Raw genomic sequence first — 17091 nt, forward strand, 5'->3', positions numbered from 1 at the left:
GAAGCCTGTGCCTCGGGGTGTCTCTCTCCTGAACTCAGCCGTGTTCTCCTCTATGGGTGGAGTTCATTTTCAGGCTCACAGAGGCAAAATGGCTTTTTTCAGAGGATCAGAGAGAGGGGGAAGCTGTACCCCAAATTTTCCATCATATTTCCCCTCACATCTCATTGACCTGAAATAGACCGTGAGGCCGTGACAAAACCAGTCCCCGTGGCCGGAGGACAGCTGTGCGTTGACTGATTAACATCTGGGTCGCCCACACCAGTTACTGTGGCAAGGCAGTAAGAGTTCTCTGATGAGTTAGGCAAATCAGAGCCCATTCCTGGAGCTGAGGACAGAGGCAATCCTCGAAATGTCACAGCTGCCCTACAAAGGGGAGAGTGTGGAAGAGATATCGGCTGATCATTGGTTGATGCAACATAACCACAACATGGGAACAGGAGCGCCCACTACTGCTCTGACCTTGACATGCCTGGGAAACACCTGTCACTTCTGGATGCAAAATCTCCACACGGTCCAGGCTCCGGCCCACGGCCAGAGGGCCTTATGATGCTCAAACTCCCTTCAGGATATCCCTTCCATGCACAATCCTATTCTCAAAAACATCGGGGATATTTGTCCCAAGCAATATAAATAAGTAGATCAGAAGCATAACTGAATTATTTGGAAACTGTTCTATTTGCCTTGTGGTAGACTGGCCTCTGATGAGAGAAGTAAGTATTTTCCACAGTGCCTGAGTGGGAGAGGCCACTTTTACTCTGTCACACACCGTGTGTCATAGGGCAAGGAGACAGTCTCAGAATTGTCCCACATCCACTGACTTACTTTCATGTAAAGGTTAAAGGAAAGACTCCTTGGCAAGCAACAGTTTCTGATTATGGAAGACAGAAGCCAGGACTGTGGGATTTTCCTGGAAAGAATGTGTGAACAATAAGGGAGCAAGAAAGACTGCAGGCGTGCAGTCCAGCCTGACCAGTGGCCTGGGAGAGTAAAAGGATCACCACGGCACGAGGCAAGGAGGCCTCCCGGGGGCCGGTCCTCTCCTTTATCAGCTCTTCCAGTGGAGGGATCTTCAGAGTATTTGCAATTCTGAAAGATTCCACCCAGAAAGGGCAGGAAGAAGAAGGCTGTACAGGTATTTTGAGTGCTTATTTTGCGCTCAGCACTATGAGTTTATTGTGTGTTTCTGTGCCCCTCCCCAACCCCCCTCCCAACACACACGTACACACTTTAATTTTTTATGTTGGTTCCGTTGTCCCCGAGTCTGTCTGTACATGTACCATATTTGCAAAGCTCTTCTCAGCAAAAAGTTAAAAGCATAATCTTCCCTGATTTTTTCAGTGAAGAAGGGGGGTCATGGTCATGGTCTTTGGCACCCAGAAAGGCTAGGCTTCATTATTTCTGTCTCATCCATTTCAAGAACAATTCCCAGCATCAGCTACGTACAAGCATTCTGCCCGGTTGGGGCCAGAGAGGGTTAGGGTACAGAAGTGATTATCAAGGAGCAAGGAACAGATAAACTGTATGCCTATTCAACTTGAACACATGGGGAAAAACGTGACATTGGCCTTAAAATTAGCTTTGAGGATCCCAAAGAGGGAGAGACAGCACTTCTGACTTCCATGAAAAGAGGTCCTTTGGGCTGCTCCTTTACAGATAGGCAGGAAGTTGACTGTGGATCCTTGGGGGCTGCGGGGAGTGGGGGAGCAAAGGCTCCTGGGTAGAATGCGCTAAGCGTGTCTGCGTGTTCCTGGTGTGGACACACGGGAGAACACTGGGGAAGCAGAGAGGCACGCTGCCCTCGGACAGATCAGGCAGCCCCCATGGTGGCATTTTACACCTGGTTCAGGAAACGCCTCAGCAAAACTCCGATCAAGTGTTTTTGCCTTGTTTGTTGAGAACTTCTGCAGCCAGACTACCTGTCAGTAGAAAACCCCAGAAGGTCCCCCGTTCCATTCCATCCCACTCAGTATAGGCTTCCTGTGAGCATCTGGCCAGCGCTCATTTAGTGGCGCTCTGGGTGTTTCCTTCATCCTGCACCATCTTGGAACCAAGGCTAATCTTCCTCTTATATCCTCACTGCAAACCTCCCTCCCCTCCCCCGGACCACTCCCTTTGTTCCCCATCGCCCCGCATCCCCCACTCCCTTGGTCCAGGCCTTCCACTCGGGCAGCCACGCTTCCCACAGAAGCCAGAACAGCGACCTTTCTGACAATTGGTCTTGGCCATTTCATTTCCCAACTGAAAGCCATTTCAGGGCTCACTATTGAACAGAAATAGCTAATTAATAAGTTCAGCGTGTTCTGAAAGAGGGAGGTACTTCTGATGGAAATGGAACATCCCAGAAAATGTTCAGTCAAATTGATGTCTGTTCTAAATAATTACTAGAATCATTAGGTAAAGGACATACAGGCAAAGACCAACCAGGAAGGGTGTTCTAAACAGGGAGCAGCAGGTGGAAGAGACTCGGGTCTCCCACGTCCAGGGAGCCCCAGGTGCTTAGAAACAGGGCAGCAGGGGCTAATGGGGATAAAGCTGAGCAGTGGGACTGGGACCATGGCCAGGCCCCTGAACTCCGTAATCCCACTGTTAGAGCAGGCAGAGAGCTAGATATGAGCAGGGAAAGAGGGACACAGGCCAGATGGCAGGAACTGGGCAGAAAGGAGGGGCACAGGCCAAATACAGGAAACCCCACATCATGTGAGCACCAGGGGTCCCTGAGCAGAGGGAAAAAAAAGCAGTAACCTCTGGGCTGATAGTGGTCACACTTTTGAGGGGATGAGCAGCCTGGAGGCTGACAAAGAAAGAAGGGAAAAGGTAGGAATCTCCAAAGTCTGAATGTAACCTTTTGCTCATTATGCCTTCATTTCAATAAAATTAGCCTTGCAGATTAGAAGTCCCCATCATGCACCGACGCCATGACACTTCTGATCCAGACTAAATAAGGATGAAAACCCCTCCTCCCTTTGGGAAGGTGAAGTTGGGATGAAAATCAGGGCATACGACCCCAAACCCTTCCTTCCCCAATGAATATTCTGCCGATTTACACTCTATGTAATCAACTTGCCAAAGCAGCTCAGGGCAGCCGCTCACCTGAGCCTGCCTGCCCTCCCCTTGAGAGCGTACTATCCATCCCTTAATAAATCCAAGAACCTAGACACCGGCTACATCTACCGGCATCTACTGGTGAGACAGGATGGAAGGGGGCAGGGCACAGCCATTCAAGGAATAACACAGCAATTAACAACAAAATGGTGAAGTATTCAACCCCCAGTAGGCCTTGAGGCTCAAGATGGTGGGAGATTTGACTTCTAGGAGACCTTGAGCTTCATTATACGCTCTTTGTAATATATTAACATGGTAAATAACGTGCCCACAGGCACCACGGCGGTCCCAAGGTCTAGCCACAAAAGGTCAAAGAGTAGGATATGGCCAACTTCCTGGGAATCCCAGCCCCTTCCCCAGGCTAGCTAGACTGGTCCTTCCACTTATTAGCATATGAAGCCACCAAGCCCACAGAAATTGGCAACAGGGCACCTCGTGGCCACAGCCACCGCCCTCTCTCTCTCTCTCCCCCTTCAGAGACGGCCCGCAATCTGTCTATGGAGTGTGTACCTACTTTTACTCTAATCTAAGCACCCAACCCCCAAACCTTATGGCCTTTCTCTTGCCTTTCAATGCATCTCTCTAAGTACACCTACCTTTACTCAACTATGGCTCACTCTTGAATTCTTTCCTGTGCTAACCCAAGGACCCACGCTTGGCAGGGCATGTCCCAGGGACTCAACCAAAGCCTGGGACATGGCCCTCCTCATGCCCCACATCTGTCTTTCCTGCATCAATGGCAGTGGTCGCATCTCACACACAACTGGTGTGAGAACTGCTCCTGTGAGTGGGCCTTCCACCACCTCAGGCCTCCTGTCCCCAGGTGCTTCCTGACCTCACGTTCCTTGAATCTGTGATTCTTAGAATCGTATTCCTGCCTGCTTCCACTAGATCAGTCTCCACAGTGTTTCTATCTCACGTCTAGGGCCTTTCCAGTACTTGATTACACGTCCCTCTAAGGTGGAGGCAGGGGAAAGGCTTTGGCGAGAGCTCCCTCTTTGAAGATGAGGGCATTCAGAGGGCAAAAAGGGGAACAAAGTTCTATTTCTCAGGCGACCCGGGCAGGTGAAAACCATTTCTAAGTGCCTGGAGCAGAAGTGTCTATGATTCACAGAATAATGTCAGAGCCAGTCATCTGAGCCTCCCATGAAAAGAATTGTAAGGGAACTTGAGCTCCAAGGACAATTGCTCTGTAATGGGTTTCAGTGCTGAGTGCCATGGGCTTTCCAGATTCAAAAGAGAAGATTAAACCCCAAGGGTGTAGGAAAACAGTCACTGCCTATTTGTCAGGGAGAATAAGCCTGCCTCCAGCCCCACCTCCGACATACCAGCTTTCAGGACCTGACCCCCACCAGGCCTGGCGGGGCTGGTGTTAGTACACAGTCCAGCAGCTGTTTTCGTGTTTCAGTGATTCAGCGCCACATAACTCGGCTCAGTGGATTTTCATAAAGCCACTGCCCTGGGCAGGGTCCTGTCCCAGGGGTGAGGAGGCATGGCTGGATGAGACATCTATTCGAACCTTCCAGGGGCTCAAATCCTAATCCAGAGGGACTCTAGACTGTATCACTAAGTTCCAGGTAAGTGGCCCTTTAAAGAATTTTCCAACCTAGTGCGGGGGGAAAGTGCACCCCTCCCTGGCTCCAGGCCACCCCAGCTGCCAGGAATCCCAGGTCAAAACTCACCTCTCCCAGGGACGCGACCTCCACCTCCAGTGGGAGCAGCGAGACAGGCATTGAAAGCCTGACTCCTCCCTGGAGAGAAGCTGGGTGTTCCAGGAGGGAGACTGGAAGAGCTTAAGGGAGGGGGAAGTTTTGAGGCCTGCGGACCTCTCTTCTCAGGCCACTAACGTCTTCCCACGTCGCAATTTAAAACCCAAGGCCCCTCAGAAGTACTCGTTCAGTTTTAATCCTAAGGCCTAAGCAAGGACCGGCATTGCGACCTTACAGACGAGGAAGCAGAGGCCTGGAGAGGGAGGAGGTCTCCCAGAAACACCTGGGCCTCTTCCTGGCACCCACAGTTGTTTCCCCAGCTAATCCTAGGAGCTGTCCTCAGTGGCAAACTTTATTGCCTGGGACGAGACCTGGAACACAGTGGGCACACAGGACTGGTAGCTGGTCATAGGACCAGGTGAGGTAAGAAACGCGAAGCTTAGCAAAGGGTGGCATGCCTAGGGTCACACGCTAAGTAAGGATGGACGCACAGTTTCCGTACAGGTCAGTTCTCTGCCCACAGGTCTTTCCCAGACTCCACAGAGAAGACACCACAGCCTTGCAGGCTAAGAAATCAGATGTCACCAGCCTGGGCAGTGTTCACTGACAGCTTACTCTTCCAGCATGGAAAGGAAATTCATCAATTAGAGAAAATTGCCAACAATTCCCAGAGCAGCAAGCTGCATCTCAGAACCTCTGGCAAGGAGAGAGAAGAGGCTTGCTTGATTTCCATAAAGACCGAAGTCCCCAAGCCCAGAAATGCCTAGTTGTCTAGTTCACCTGTAGGTGGCAGCACTTTTGAGCCCTTGATCGCTCTCTCTGGTGGTAACCAGACCCTCATGGCTCAATACTCTTGAAACGCTAGCAAGGGTTGGACACTTGACCAGGTACAGGAGATACAAAGGTGAACAACTACAGAAACCCCATTAACCCTCCTAGAGTGCAGTGGTAGCTTTGCCACCGAAGCTAGTTGCCAAGTTCCTCGAGAACAGGGATCACGTCTCCTCCCTTCCGGAAGGTCCCCCAGGCCAGGCACCATCCTCGACACAAAGTAGTGGACTCAGGGCTTTGGTTGCCAAAAACCAGATCACTCTGTGTTTGCAAGCCCAGGTTTCTGTCCTTAAGAGTGAGCACTATGCTCCCTCCTTACTCGGCAGGACAGACACCAGGGCTCTGGCTGGAGACCACCATCAATAAAAAGGAAACTGTAAAACCAAGTCAGAAATACAAGCTCCCTGAACCTTGTTAGGCTGCAAGCTTCTCTCAGAAATTTCTGCAATTTTTTAATCTCAAAAAAATATATATTTTTATACATATATATGCACATAATCATACACACACACATACACACACATACACCAAGATCCTATACATTTGGACAATAGCCAGATACATTTACATCCATCATTTTATTTAACCCTTCTAACCCTTGGTAATACACCCATATTCCTGTTTTGTAAAAGTGAAATAAAGGCCCAAAGAGATCCAGGGACCTGCCAAATGTCACGCCTAGGAAAGGGCACACAGGAATTCGGACCTAGGTCTCCAGGCTTTACTGCAAAACTCACTGCCTTGCATCTGAGTGACCTTCCCCCACCAAATACACATGCACATGCACAGACAGAGCAGCACAGGACCTAGAAACGTGTAGTGAATCGATCCTACCAAAGGATGAATGAGTGATGCTCAACTTTCTGCAGATTGCCACAGTTCCTGGCAAGCACGCACCGGGGATGCACCGGTGGTTAAGAACACAGGATTCGGAGCCAGGCTGTTTCCATCTATCCTTGGCCAAATGACCGACCTCTGTGTGCTCCATTTCCTCATTCATACAATGGGACAGCAATTACATCCTCCTCTTGGAGTTGTGGTGAAACGTAAATGAATTAAAATAGGTAAACCTAAGAGAACAGTGCCCGGCATGTGGGTTGACTCATTAAATATAGGATGTTTTACTACACAGTGGACACGGCACTCCAGGTACATTATCTCTCCCTCACCAACTATCCAGCAGAGTGCACAGCATCACCCTCGTTTTTCAGGTGTGGGAACTAACGCTCTGAAAGTTTAGGTCCCTTAACATAGGTTACGCAACTGGAAAAAGGGGGGTGGAATATTTTGACCTGTTCTGCGCTGGAGAACCACAGTCCCAAAGGACCAAGCCAAGGTGTGCGCTCGAGTTCCAATTACCAGCAGAACAGGACAGAAAGTCTCACCTGAGTGACAGCCCTGACCCATCTCAGGTGGAAACCTCCCCCAGAGGTCTTGGCTGATCTCCACTTCCTACCTCTTTGCTCTTCAGACATTTCATCTTCTCAAGGCTTCCTTTGCAAACCTGAGTAACAGGAAGCACCATTCTTCCAGCGCCAGCAGAAACAGGGACTCAGGAAGAATTTCCCAAGAGTCTCTGCTTCACTGTGATTGTTTTCTTGAAAGTCTCAGGGAGTTTGGATAACTCGGCTTGAAAATGCCCCCAGTGTTTGTCCCCACGCTAACACTCTTTCCAATCATCTGTGATTTATTCATCATTAGTAATGAAAGAGTCAGCAAACCCCATTCGGCATGCTTACCTGAACACCTGGAACGAAAAGCATGTCGAATGCATTCATTTTAATGTGCACATTTCAAATTATGGATTTATGGCTATCTATCTTGTAACGCTTCATGGCTTTCAAGCTGGTCCTCATCAAAAAAAACAACCTTTGGAAATTGTTTCAAACTCCTGCTGCCTTCTTTCTGCTACTACATCATCATCATCAAAATAATGGCTATTGAGGACCCATGCTATGAGTTCTTTTTTGAACTGAGGTATAATTTCCACACAATAAAATCTACCTTTGGAAGCATACAGGTGAATGAATATTGACAAATCAATATATCAAATATTTTCACCCAAAAACATTCCTCTGTGCCCTGTGCAGTAATCTCCTTCCCCAGATCCCTGGCCCTGTCACTGAATTTCTGTCTCCACAGCTCTGCCATTTCTAGCACATCATGTCAAAAGACTCATACCGTTTGTGGTCTCTTGTGTCAACTTCTTTCACTTGGCATGATGCTTCTGAAGTTCATCTTTGTTGGACCCATTAGCTCTTAAACTTCACCGAGCTTCCAAATCTCCTGGAGAATATAAAAATGATTCAGGTGTGGTCGCACCACAAGAATCAAATTCATTTTGTCCATGATGAGAGGAAGTTCTGTTTTAAAAGCTCCCAGGTGATTCCAGTGAGAATCCAGATTTAAGAAGCCCCATCCTGTGCCATGTCACCAGCCATTACACATGTATCAGTGCCCCATCCTCACCATAAACTTGAAAGGTGCTACTGTCCCATTTTACAGATGAGGAAAACAAGGTTGGGGAAAAGATAACCTTGCCCGAGATCACACAAATAATGATTGGAAAAGTGTGATTCAAACTCTAGCCCACGTCTCTCTCCTTCTCCTGTACTGCTTCAGGCTGAGAAAACCTCACACTGTGACAAAGAATCAGTTCTTGCACTCAAAAGAGGCCATGGAAAATTTTCACTTTAGGAAAAAAAAATACAAACTAGTTCCTGTTATTTGGCTGGCAGTGGGTGGAAAGCATCTAAACAATTTTCGGAGCATGATAACTAGGCTTTGTGCTCCAGCAGCATAAAAATGGCTGAGCAGAAATTTACCAGTTTCAGGAGAAAAAAAAAATCACCTGGGGGCTGAGAACAAGCCTGGTAAATTTCAGCCCAAAGGGTGAAGTGAAGAATGTTCCAGGTTCCTGAGACACAGACTCGTAATAAAACACCTCTGCTCAATCACTATAGAGAAGTCGGTGCTATAGGACGGGCAGGCTGGTCGTGGAGATCAAACTGGCCAGAAGTATAATTAAAAGTTCCCTCCTGTCTTTGGTTTCTATATACACACTGCTAACTCGGCTTGTCTGGGAAGAAGTTTCTCCCCGTGGTCTCTCTGAAAGAACAGAGTCCCCCAGACATTCTAGAATGAAGAACGGTCTCTTTCTATTTAGCTAATGGCTCAGGAACCATAGTTTTCAAATTACATTACTCAGATTCTCTGAAATTAGAAAGACTGTCATCCCTGACAACGTTTGCTTTAGCACGTAGTCAGCACCAGGCGAGGTGCAGAGAATGCAGTTGGAAGTTTAGTTTTTTTTGTATGTGTATTAGGTACTAGGATGACATACTCGCAATTTTTTTTCTAAACCAGAGGAATGGCAACAAATGTCTGTTTTAGTAAGTGAACAGTCTCATCTTGACTGATTCATTTGTGATTGCAATGTGGCCAAACATCCCACAAGAGCCTTGAAAACCTCTGAGCAAGTCAGCGAGGGTGGCGGGGGATCAGATATGAGGGGAGCATCTGAGGATGCACAGGGACAGGACAGGCAGGGAGATGGAACTGTGCATCCCAGCCCCTCCCCATCCTCAGAAGCCACTGAAGGGCATTTGAAAAAGTCAGATCCCTGGGGCTTCCCCCAGAGACCGTGATCAGCAGGAGCTGGGTCGGGCACCTCCTGGGACTGCCGTAACCAAGTACCACAAACTTAGGGGCTCAAACAACAGAGACTTATCTTACAGGTCTGGAGGCTGGAAGTCTGAGGTCAAGGTGTCGGCAGGGATAGTTCCTTCTGAGAGCTCCCCACTAGCCTCTGAGCAGACCCACTTTCTCAGAATAAAGGAGGATAGAGATTCAGAGGGTGGTGGGGTGGGTCTACCGAAGGTCATTACAAAGAGGACACATACTCAGTTGGACATAGGGGCCATCTTTGCTACTTCCTCCCCGGTGACCACAGTGAGGGCCAGAGATTGTTTTTACCGAGAAAGTGTCCTCTGTGAGATGATGTTCAAGCACTGTGAAAGTGTTCTTATCCCTAAAGAGCTTTGCTATTCCAAAGACCAAATAAAACTGGACATCAGTGAATAACAGGTTCTTCTGTGTGACAAATTCAAAGAAATGACATCTGCTCCTTCAGCCAATAGACTTACATTCAGTTTTCTTGGAAAAGGACACAGGCAAAGATCAAGCATATATTATGCACATGCTGAACAGCATGAGGGTGTTGTGGATTTGATAAAAAAAGGACAAAAAGGGGGAAAATGTACAACTATTATTAAGAGAATTATAAATATTTGCTGCAAACAAAAAGCTTTTTTGGTTTTGTTTTTGTTTGTTTGTTCTTAAAGGTAAGTTTCTAGCCAGGAAGAAACATATAAAAACTGCCTAAAATTAGAGTCTGCCATGCATTCTATATGTTACAGACCTCTGTGTTTTGTCTAAAAGCATAGTTACCAGGTTGGGTGGCTGTGCAGAATTCTGGGCCCTTCGCAATTTGGTCCGCACATATGCCACAGTGATCGCTGAAAGTGTAAATCAAATCATGTCATTCGCCTGATCAATACCCTTCAAGTGTTTCCAGTTCCACCAGGAACAAAGTCCAAAGCCCTTGCTGAATGTGACCTCCACATGCTTCTCCAAGCCCCTCTGGTGCCACTCCTGCCCTCACTAATGGTCCTCTAGCCGCACGACCAGCCCCTGCTCCTCAGACCCGTGGAGAGAGTCCCAGCCTCCAGCTGCTGCTCTTGTTCTGCCCTGGCAATGCCCTCGGCAGCTCCTCCAATCCTCAGGTCTCAGCATAGATGCCATCACCTCTGAAGACCTCCCCATCACCACAGCCCCATCCTCAGCCCCTCGCCATCCAGCCCCGGCTTGTTTTCTTCTCACTTATGCCACTTACCATGACCTTGTTCAAGGATTATGTCCTAGGTGACTCTGCTTCCTCCCTGTAGAGGGTGAGGAGTGTGAAGGCAGCCTCCTGTCGGCCTCAGCTCCTGATGCGGCTAGACCAGACCTTTGCCCTGCTGGATGAATAAACGAAGGAGTGAAGGGACTCACCCTCACCTTAAACACAAAGCTCCATCAAATACACTACCTCCTTATCATGCTCACATGCTGTACGCAGTCTACTCTTTAAAGAATCTCATTTATAATTCTGCTTAAGCACTCTGATTTGCCATTGCAAATTAAACAGGAAATTTTGTAAAATCCACGAATGTCCCACTGATGTCGTCTTTTGCAGGCCCTGGGGACTCAGTCTCTGCCCACATGGGCTGAGGAAGAGGGGGAGACAATGGTGGCTGGGAAGAAGGGCACCGGAGTAGCTTTTGGACCCACTCTGAGATGGAGCACGGACCAGGCCCAGCGCAGTGGGACTCTGAAGGCGGGGGCACCAGGGGAGGCTCTGCAGTGTCCCACGTGGGGGGTGGATGAAGGACCAGAGCAGGGCGCCAAGGATGAGCAAGCCTGGGACACACCACCGAAAGCACACATACAGCAGTGGAGGCCCAAGCCCTAACGGACTGGGTGAGGAGGAAAGCCACAGAACTAAGGGGACCTTCAGAGGACAAAGGCAGAGCTGAGGAGGCTCTCAGACAAATCCTGGTCATAGAAGTCTACGCTGTCCTCATAAAAGGAATAGCAGGTGCCTCTTTAAGAGAGTCCCCCACCCCGTCCTCAGTCTGCTCAGCAAGGCCAGGACTGGGGTAAGGCAGGAGACATGTCTAGGACAAGCACCTTCAAGAGAGACTCCCTCCTGGGGTCCCGCAAGTTCCTCTTTACATTCTGCATGCTAGGGGCCTGTCTCGCCTCTCTCTAGCCCAGCCTCATCCCGCGCGATGGAGATCGGACAGTCAGCCCACTTCATCTGGATCTTCTGCCACATCACGCACCCCAGGTGGCTTCTGATGTACCCTGGGCCAGACCAGAGATGAAGGACAACCACACTCTGAATCCACAAGCTTATGATCTAATAAAGGATGAGATGCAATTAGCTTCATACTCAGGAGACCAGGACAAGTTCTCTAATCGCATGTGGGCATCACATGGGGAAGGAAGAGCTCATGGGGTTTGGTGTAACTTTTTGTAGGATGTCACGGTTGGGAAGGTCACTGCAGGTTGAGTAAGATCTGGACAGGTGAATGCTGGAAGTTGAAAGATTCCCAGCAGAAAGAGGAATATAAGCAAACATGGTGAAAAGACAGGGTACGAGGCAGAATCATGGACAAAGCCTGAATGAAAAGGCTTCAAGGCATTTTGTCCTTAGCCTGTGGAAGTCTGGGTGTCATCAAAGCCAACTCAGCTCTACAAGCCTGACGTAGTTTCTGTCATTTTCTTTCTAATTAGTACAGAAGCGAAGCTCTCAAACTTTCATTAAACTCTGATGCCCGTGTTAATGACAGGATCGGCTATTCGCGGATATAAAAGGCGATCCTCTTCCACATGGACCACTGCTGCGGCGCCCAGGTTAATTTCTCCATCATATACTAAAGAAGAGTCTCCTCGTCCAGACCTAATGAGACTCTGCAAAGAAAGGCAACATGCATCGTCAGCACACAGGCCAGGGATTAAATGCACTAATTAAAACGCAGTGCCACCCAGGCTGCCCCCTTTCCAAAGATCGGCAATGCCAAGAAGTCAATGAGGCTGGAAGTTCAAGTTGGAGAGAGGAGAGAGCAGTGGGGCCCCCGGGAGGGAGGGAGGCCCCATGGAGCCGCGCCAAGCAGCCAGGCAGTTCCCACTTGGAGAGACGAAACGCTTTTTGATGGCTGCATGTAACTCATAATAACATAATTTTATTCTTAGAAGCAATTTCCACTACCAGCCCTGTTTATTATCACATTATTTTCTCAATAGCAGCAATAAACACACTAAACTCTCCCTGTTTGCTCACATTTTTATTACTGTTCACAGTCGTCAGCAAAGGGTAAGCTGTGAAGGATGTGCTCATTAACAAGGAGACGTTGCACTGCGGGCACTCACCTCCAGCCCCCAGCATCCCCGCTCTGCGGCCGGGGAGGTGGTAGGTTGGCCCAGGGGGCCAGGGAAGCCAGGAAGGGCCTGGGCGGAGGAGCCCAAGCCGATCAGATCCGAGGCTGACCAGCAAGGAACGTGTCCCAGTTTCTCCACTTGTGGTTTTGACCAAGTAGAAAAAGTGCAAGTAAGTATCATAAGCAAATGATCGAACACTCTGAAAAGAGTTTTTCAAACTGCAGGTCGTGGCCTTTCAGTGGGTTATGAAACAAATTTAATGGGTCAGGACCAGCATTTTAGAAGAAAACAGAAAGTAGAGTGTATGTCAGTGGAGTATTTGTTATAGGCCCTGCGCACTGAAGCGTGGCGGTCCCTCTGCACAGCTGATGCCGACAATGTGCGCTAAACACAGCTGATAATTCAAGCCTGCCAGGAAGATGGCACCGCCATGAAACCGGAAGAACAGTTTGGCTTGAGAGTGGGCGAGAACTGGGTTTGGATCCTGGTCCTCCCACTTAGGAGCTGGGTGACTTGGGGCTTATCCTGTCTACCCCCAGCTCTGCCCTCGGACGAGGAGAATAAAACACCTGCTCCATCAGGGCCGTTGTGAGAATGGGGTGGGCTGATATGCTAAGTGGAAAGAACAGCGGTCCCGGCACCAGAACCCCCAGGTAGTCCGCTCCCCGTGTGATTCATTAACCCCGACAGAGCTGGGCGCTTTGTCTCTCGGCTTCAATCTCATTATCTGTAACGTGTGGGTAACGGCATCTACCTCACAGGTCTGTTGTCAGGGAGGATTAATGAGATAAAAAGATGCGGATGTGCTTTGTGAATGGAAAAGTGCTCTCCGACATGAGGGCTTGTTATTTCTATTTTTATCTGACTCTGTGTAGGAAACCAACACCAGCAGTTCCACCCCAGAAGCTACTGGGAGCTAGAAGTCTGCGTGTAGCCCAGGGCCCGCTAACATGGGAGCGTGGCAAGAGTGCCGGCCTCGGACAGAGAACCAGAAGCTGGGAAACCCTCCCTCAGCCTTTCTCTCTCCTATAAAGACTTCAAGGAGTCTTCAAGGCATTTCTGTCAAGTAGGGGGAAGAGGTCTTTCCAAAGGAGACAGAGTGGAAGGTAGACAGACAGCGCTATGGCCTTACTTTAAATGCATCAGGTTATCCACTTACAAATTACTCTCTCTGCTGACTGCAGCCTTTTAAAAATATCCCAGTCTGGTTTCAACGTAGCCATAGGAAAACAGTTCCCAAGCCTTGCTGAGTACCAAGTTCATCTACAAGACTGTTTACAAAGCAAGATTCCCAGGCCACTCCATGCCGAATTTGTGTTGGAGGTAACCTTTCTCAACGGCTGCGCGGATGACTATGGTAACACACCCAGTTTCCAAGCCTTTGCCTGGGGAAGGGAGACAGTGCAGCCACCCTGAGGCTCAGATTAGTCCTCCTGGGGACAGAGGACACTTCCTTGCAAGGTGGTTCTCATACTCCGATACTCTGAAGAGTCCCCCCAGGGGACTTTCACATCGACAGGCTCCTGAGCCTCGCCCCCAGAGATTCCATCGAGTTGGGGCCAAGAATTCTGAGGGGCTGGTAAGTTCCCCCAGGTGCTTCTGGGGCAGCGGAAACAAAAACCAGACCTTGGAAAACCACAGAAAATAACTGGCAAATCAGTTGACCTCTCTGAGCCTGCCTCATCAGCTCCAAACTAGGGTTGTGCTAGCTCCTGTATGTCTCTTTCACAGGGTTGTTGTGGGGCTGACTGAGAATGGTAAGATGTGAGCTGTAAATAGCTGTGAGGGGGGGGGGTGCTTATTGTGGTTGACCAGATAGCTGTGTAACTCAGCAGAAAAATCTTCAGGGCAAAAACCACAGTTGATTTCCAACCGATCCCCCAACCAAATCCTTGAGAGACAAAGGGTCACAATTCCCTTGAAAACCAAACAAGAGAATGGAAAGACCAAGCCAAGTTTATTTAGTTTCTCACTCATTCAGCTGCCTGATTCTCACCGAATTAGCCTGATTTCTTTCAGTTTCAGACCTATGGGGCAGTGCTTATTTTCAAGGGCAGGATAAGACAGTATATTGAAAGCCTGTATGAAGGATTGTATAAATTGAACACACTTCATATGTGCAAACTGTTACTGGTAAATACAGGAGAGCTGAGGACTCAGTCTTCAGGGACCATGTTTGGATAAAACTGGGTCCCAACAAATACCAGAATGCCAGAGCTGGAAGGCACCTAAAAGTCTTTTATGCACAAGAAAACCAAGACCCAGAGAAGGTCACTCCATCGGGGATTACAAAATCCACCTCATGTCCCTTTCAGGTCACTGGTCTTCTCACTCCAGTAAGCCTTGATAGTAAACATTTACTGCCTGTCCGCCGTATTGTTTTGAGTGTGTGCTTGGGAGTCAAGGATGGCTGAGATATCGTCCTTGTCTTAAAAGACCTTCTAGTCTAAATACAAAGGTAAGAAAAAGAAATCCAGTGGTAACAATCCAAGGTACCTCGGGCAACTCACAAATCAGAGCAGAACGGGTACGTGCTAGCGATGCGCAGTGGGCCAGGGCAAGTCACCGCTGGCTGGACTTTGACATGTACACCTGGGCTTGGGAGGCATGCCAGCCAGGCAGAAACAACCAAGGGCTGCTGGGGGATAAAGAAAGAAAACAGATCTCCAAAAGTCGGAACACATAACAGGAGGGGTGTTTGGCGAGAAGGCTAGGTTAGTGATAACAAGCCTTAAACACTAGTCTGAAGAATTTAGATTGCATGGGGAGCAACTGAAGGTTTTTGAGCAAGAAAGCAACCCAATATTATAGAATCGTGAAATGAGAGCGCTGAGAGGAATCTCGGCAGCACTTCTCTAGCTTTGTAGTAGATTGAATCACCTGAGGTTCTTGCAGATTCTGATTCAGCAGGTCTGGAGTGGGACTTGAGATTCTGCATTTCTCACCATATCACAAGCTATGTGATGCTGCTGGTCAGTGGGCCACATTTTGAATATCAAGCTCAGTGGATTTCAACTCTGGCCACATATTAGCATCACCTAGAGAGCTTACAGAAACTGCTGATACCTATGCCCTACCCCCAAAACCAATAAAAACAAAATAGTTGGGGAAATGTAGACACCGATCATTTTAAATGCCCTTCAGTGATTCAATCCAGTGTGCAACCAGAGCTGAGATCTCAATTCCAGAGCAACCTCCCCTCGCTGCAGGAGAAAGAGAGCCAGAGAAAGAAAGTGATCTGCACAAGGTCACTCATTTCATAGAAGAGACTGAAAGAGGGCCAGGTACCCATGTTCCTCAGTCAGAGCCTCCCCAACCTATCATACAGCCTCTTTTGAGCAGCAATCTCTAAAAAATGGTTCAGAAAATGGCAGGAAGCTGGAAATATTATTTGGGGTATTTTTCTGGCAATGGTTTTCGGTGGCTTCTGTGAGGTTATTCTCATATACTGGCTTTTAATCTTTTTGATGAACAAGTGGAGAGAGGCCCCTATGAACTCCCCTTCCCGTCTGGCAGCTGCATGATCCTGTAACAGAGTGTGTAGGAAGCTTAATAAGAAAAACTGGCAATGTGTTACAATTATGCTTGGCTGGCTAGAAATTGAATTCCACAAGTGCAAATAATTTAAAATGCAAAGAAGTTGGTGGCTGGAGCTTTCACTTCGGAAAAATAAAAGTGAAATATGTCCATTTGATTTTTCTTCTCATTCCCCACAGGCAGCATGGCCCTGGGGAAACAGCACTGGCCTGGGGCTCTACTTGCGGTTTCAAACTCATCATGTGACCTCGGGCAGGTAACTGCAGTTTTGAGCCTCAGTTTTCTCATCAGTGAAACAAAAGGAGTGGTAAATTAGATGATCCCTAACCCTTCTACCCAGAAGTGCTACAGTAAAATATAATTCAATGGGGAGGAAAGGAGACAACAAATTAAAAAAAAAAAAAAAAAAAAAAGATCTATCACAGTAAGGACTTAAACAGTGAGCAGAAAAGACAATGAGAAAGAGAAACTTCCATTCTGGCAGGGAGACGCTGCTGGTTGCTCTCCCAATATCCAAGTCCTCTTCCTTCCTTCTGATCAGAACTGCAGTTACACTTGAGGGAGGAGGAATGGGCCAAGATGAAAACTGCACTTCCCAGATTCTCCTGCAGCTAAGATTGACCATGTGACACAATTTTGTCCAATGAGATACAAGCAGAAACAGGCTGAAAATTTCTGGGAAAGTTTTGCTTTCCTAATTTTGATGCTCTCTCTTTCTCCTTTTTATTTCTTACTTCTTCTTCCTGAATAAGACATAGCTATAACTTTGCAATCCATGGTATCTACAAATGCTTTCAAACAGTTATTTCCAATGTATATAAACACTAGTAAACATACAACTAAATCGTTACTAGAAGACCACTGTGACACTGCTGTACTGTCATCCTCCCTCAAAATCTCCAAGCCAACTAATTCCCCAAGAATCACA

At 48.1% G+C, this 17091-nt stretch overlaps 1 long non-coding RNA gene across 1 annotated transcript in view; it reads right to left on the reverse strand.

The window, feature by feature from the left end:
* Positions 1–7821: 7821 nt before the first annotated feature.
* LOC116668895 overlaps positions 7822–17091 on the reverse strand; it is a 286311-nt gene continuing 277041 nt past the window's right edge. The window contains exons 3-4 of the long non-coding RNA XR_004326128.1: positions 10537–10660; positions 7822–7928 (exon numbers count right to left, since the gene is read on the reverse strand). This is a non-coding gene — a long non-coding RNA (uncharacterized LOC116668895). The remainder of the gene's footprint in view (positions 7929–10536; positions 10661–17091) is intronic.

This window comes from Camelus ferus, chromosome 15 (assembly GCF_009834535.1).
Source record: "Camelus ferus isolate YT-003-E chromosome 15, BCGSAC_Cfer_1.0, whole genome shotgun sequence".
Taxonomy (NCBI): Eukaryota; Metazoa; Chordata; class Mammalia; order Artiodactyla; family Camelidae; genus Camelus; species Camelus ferus.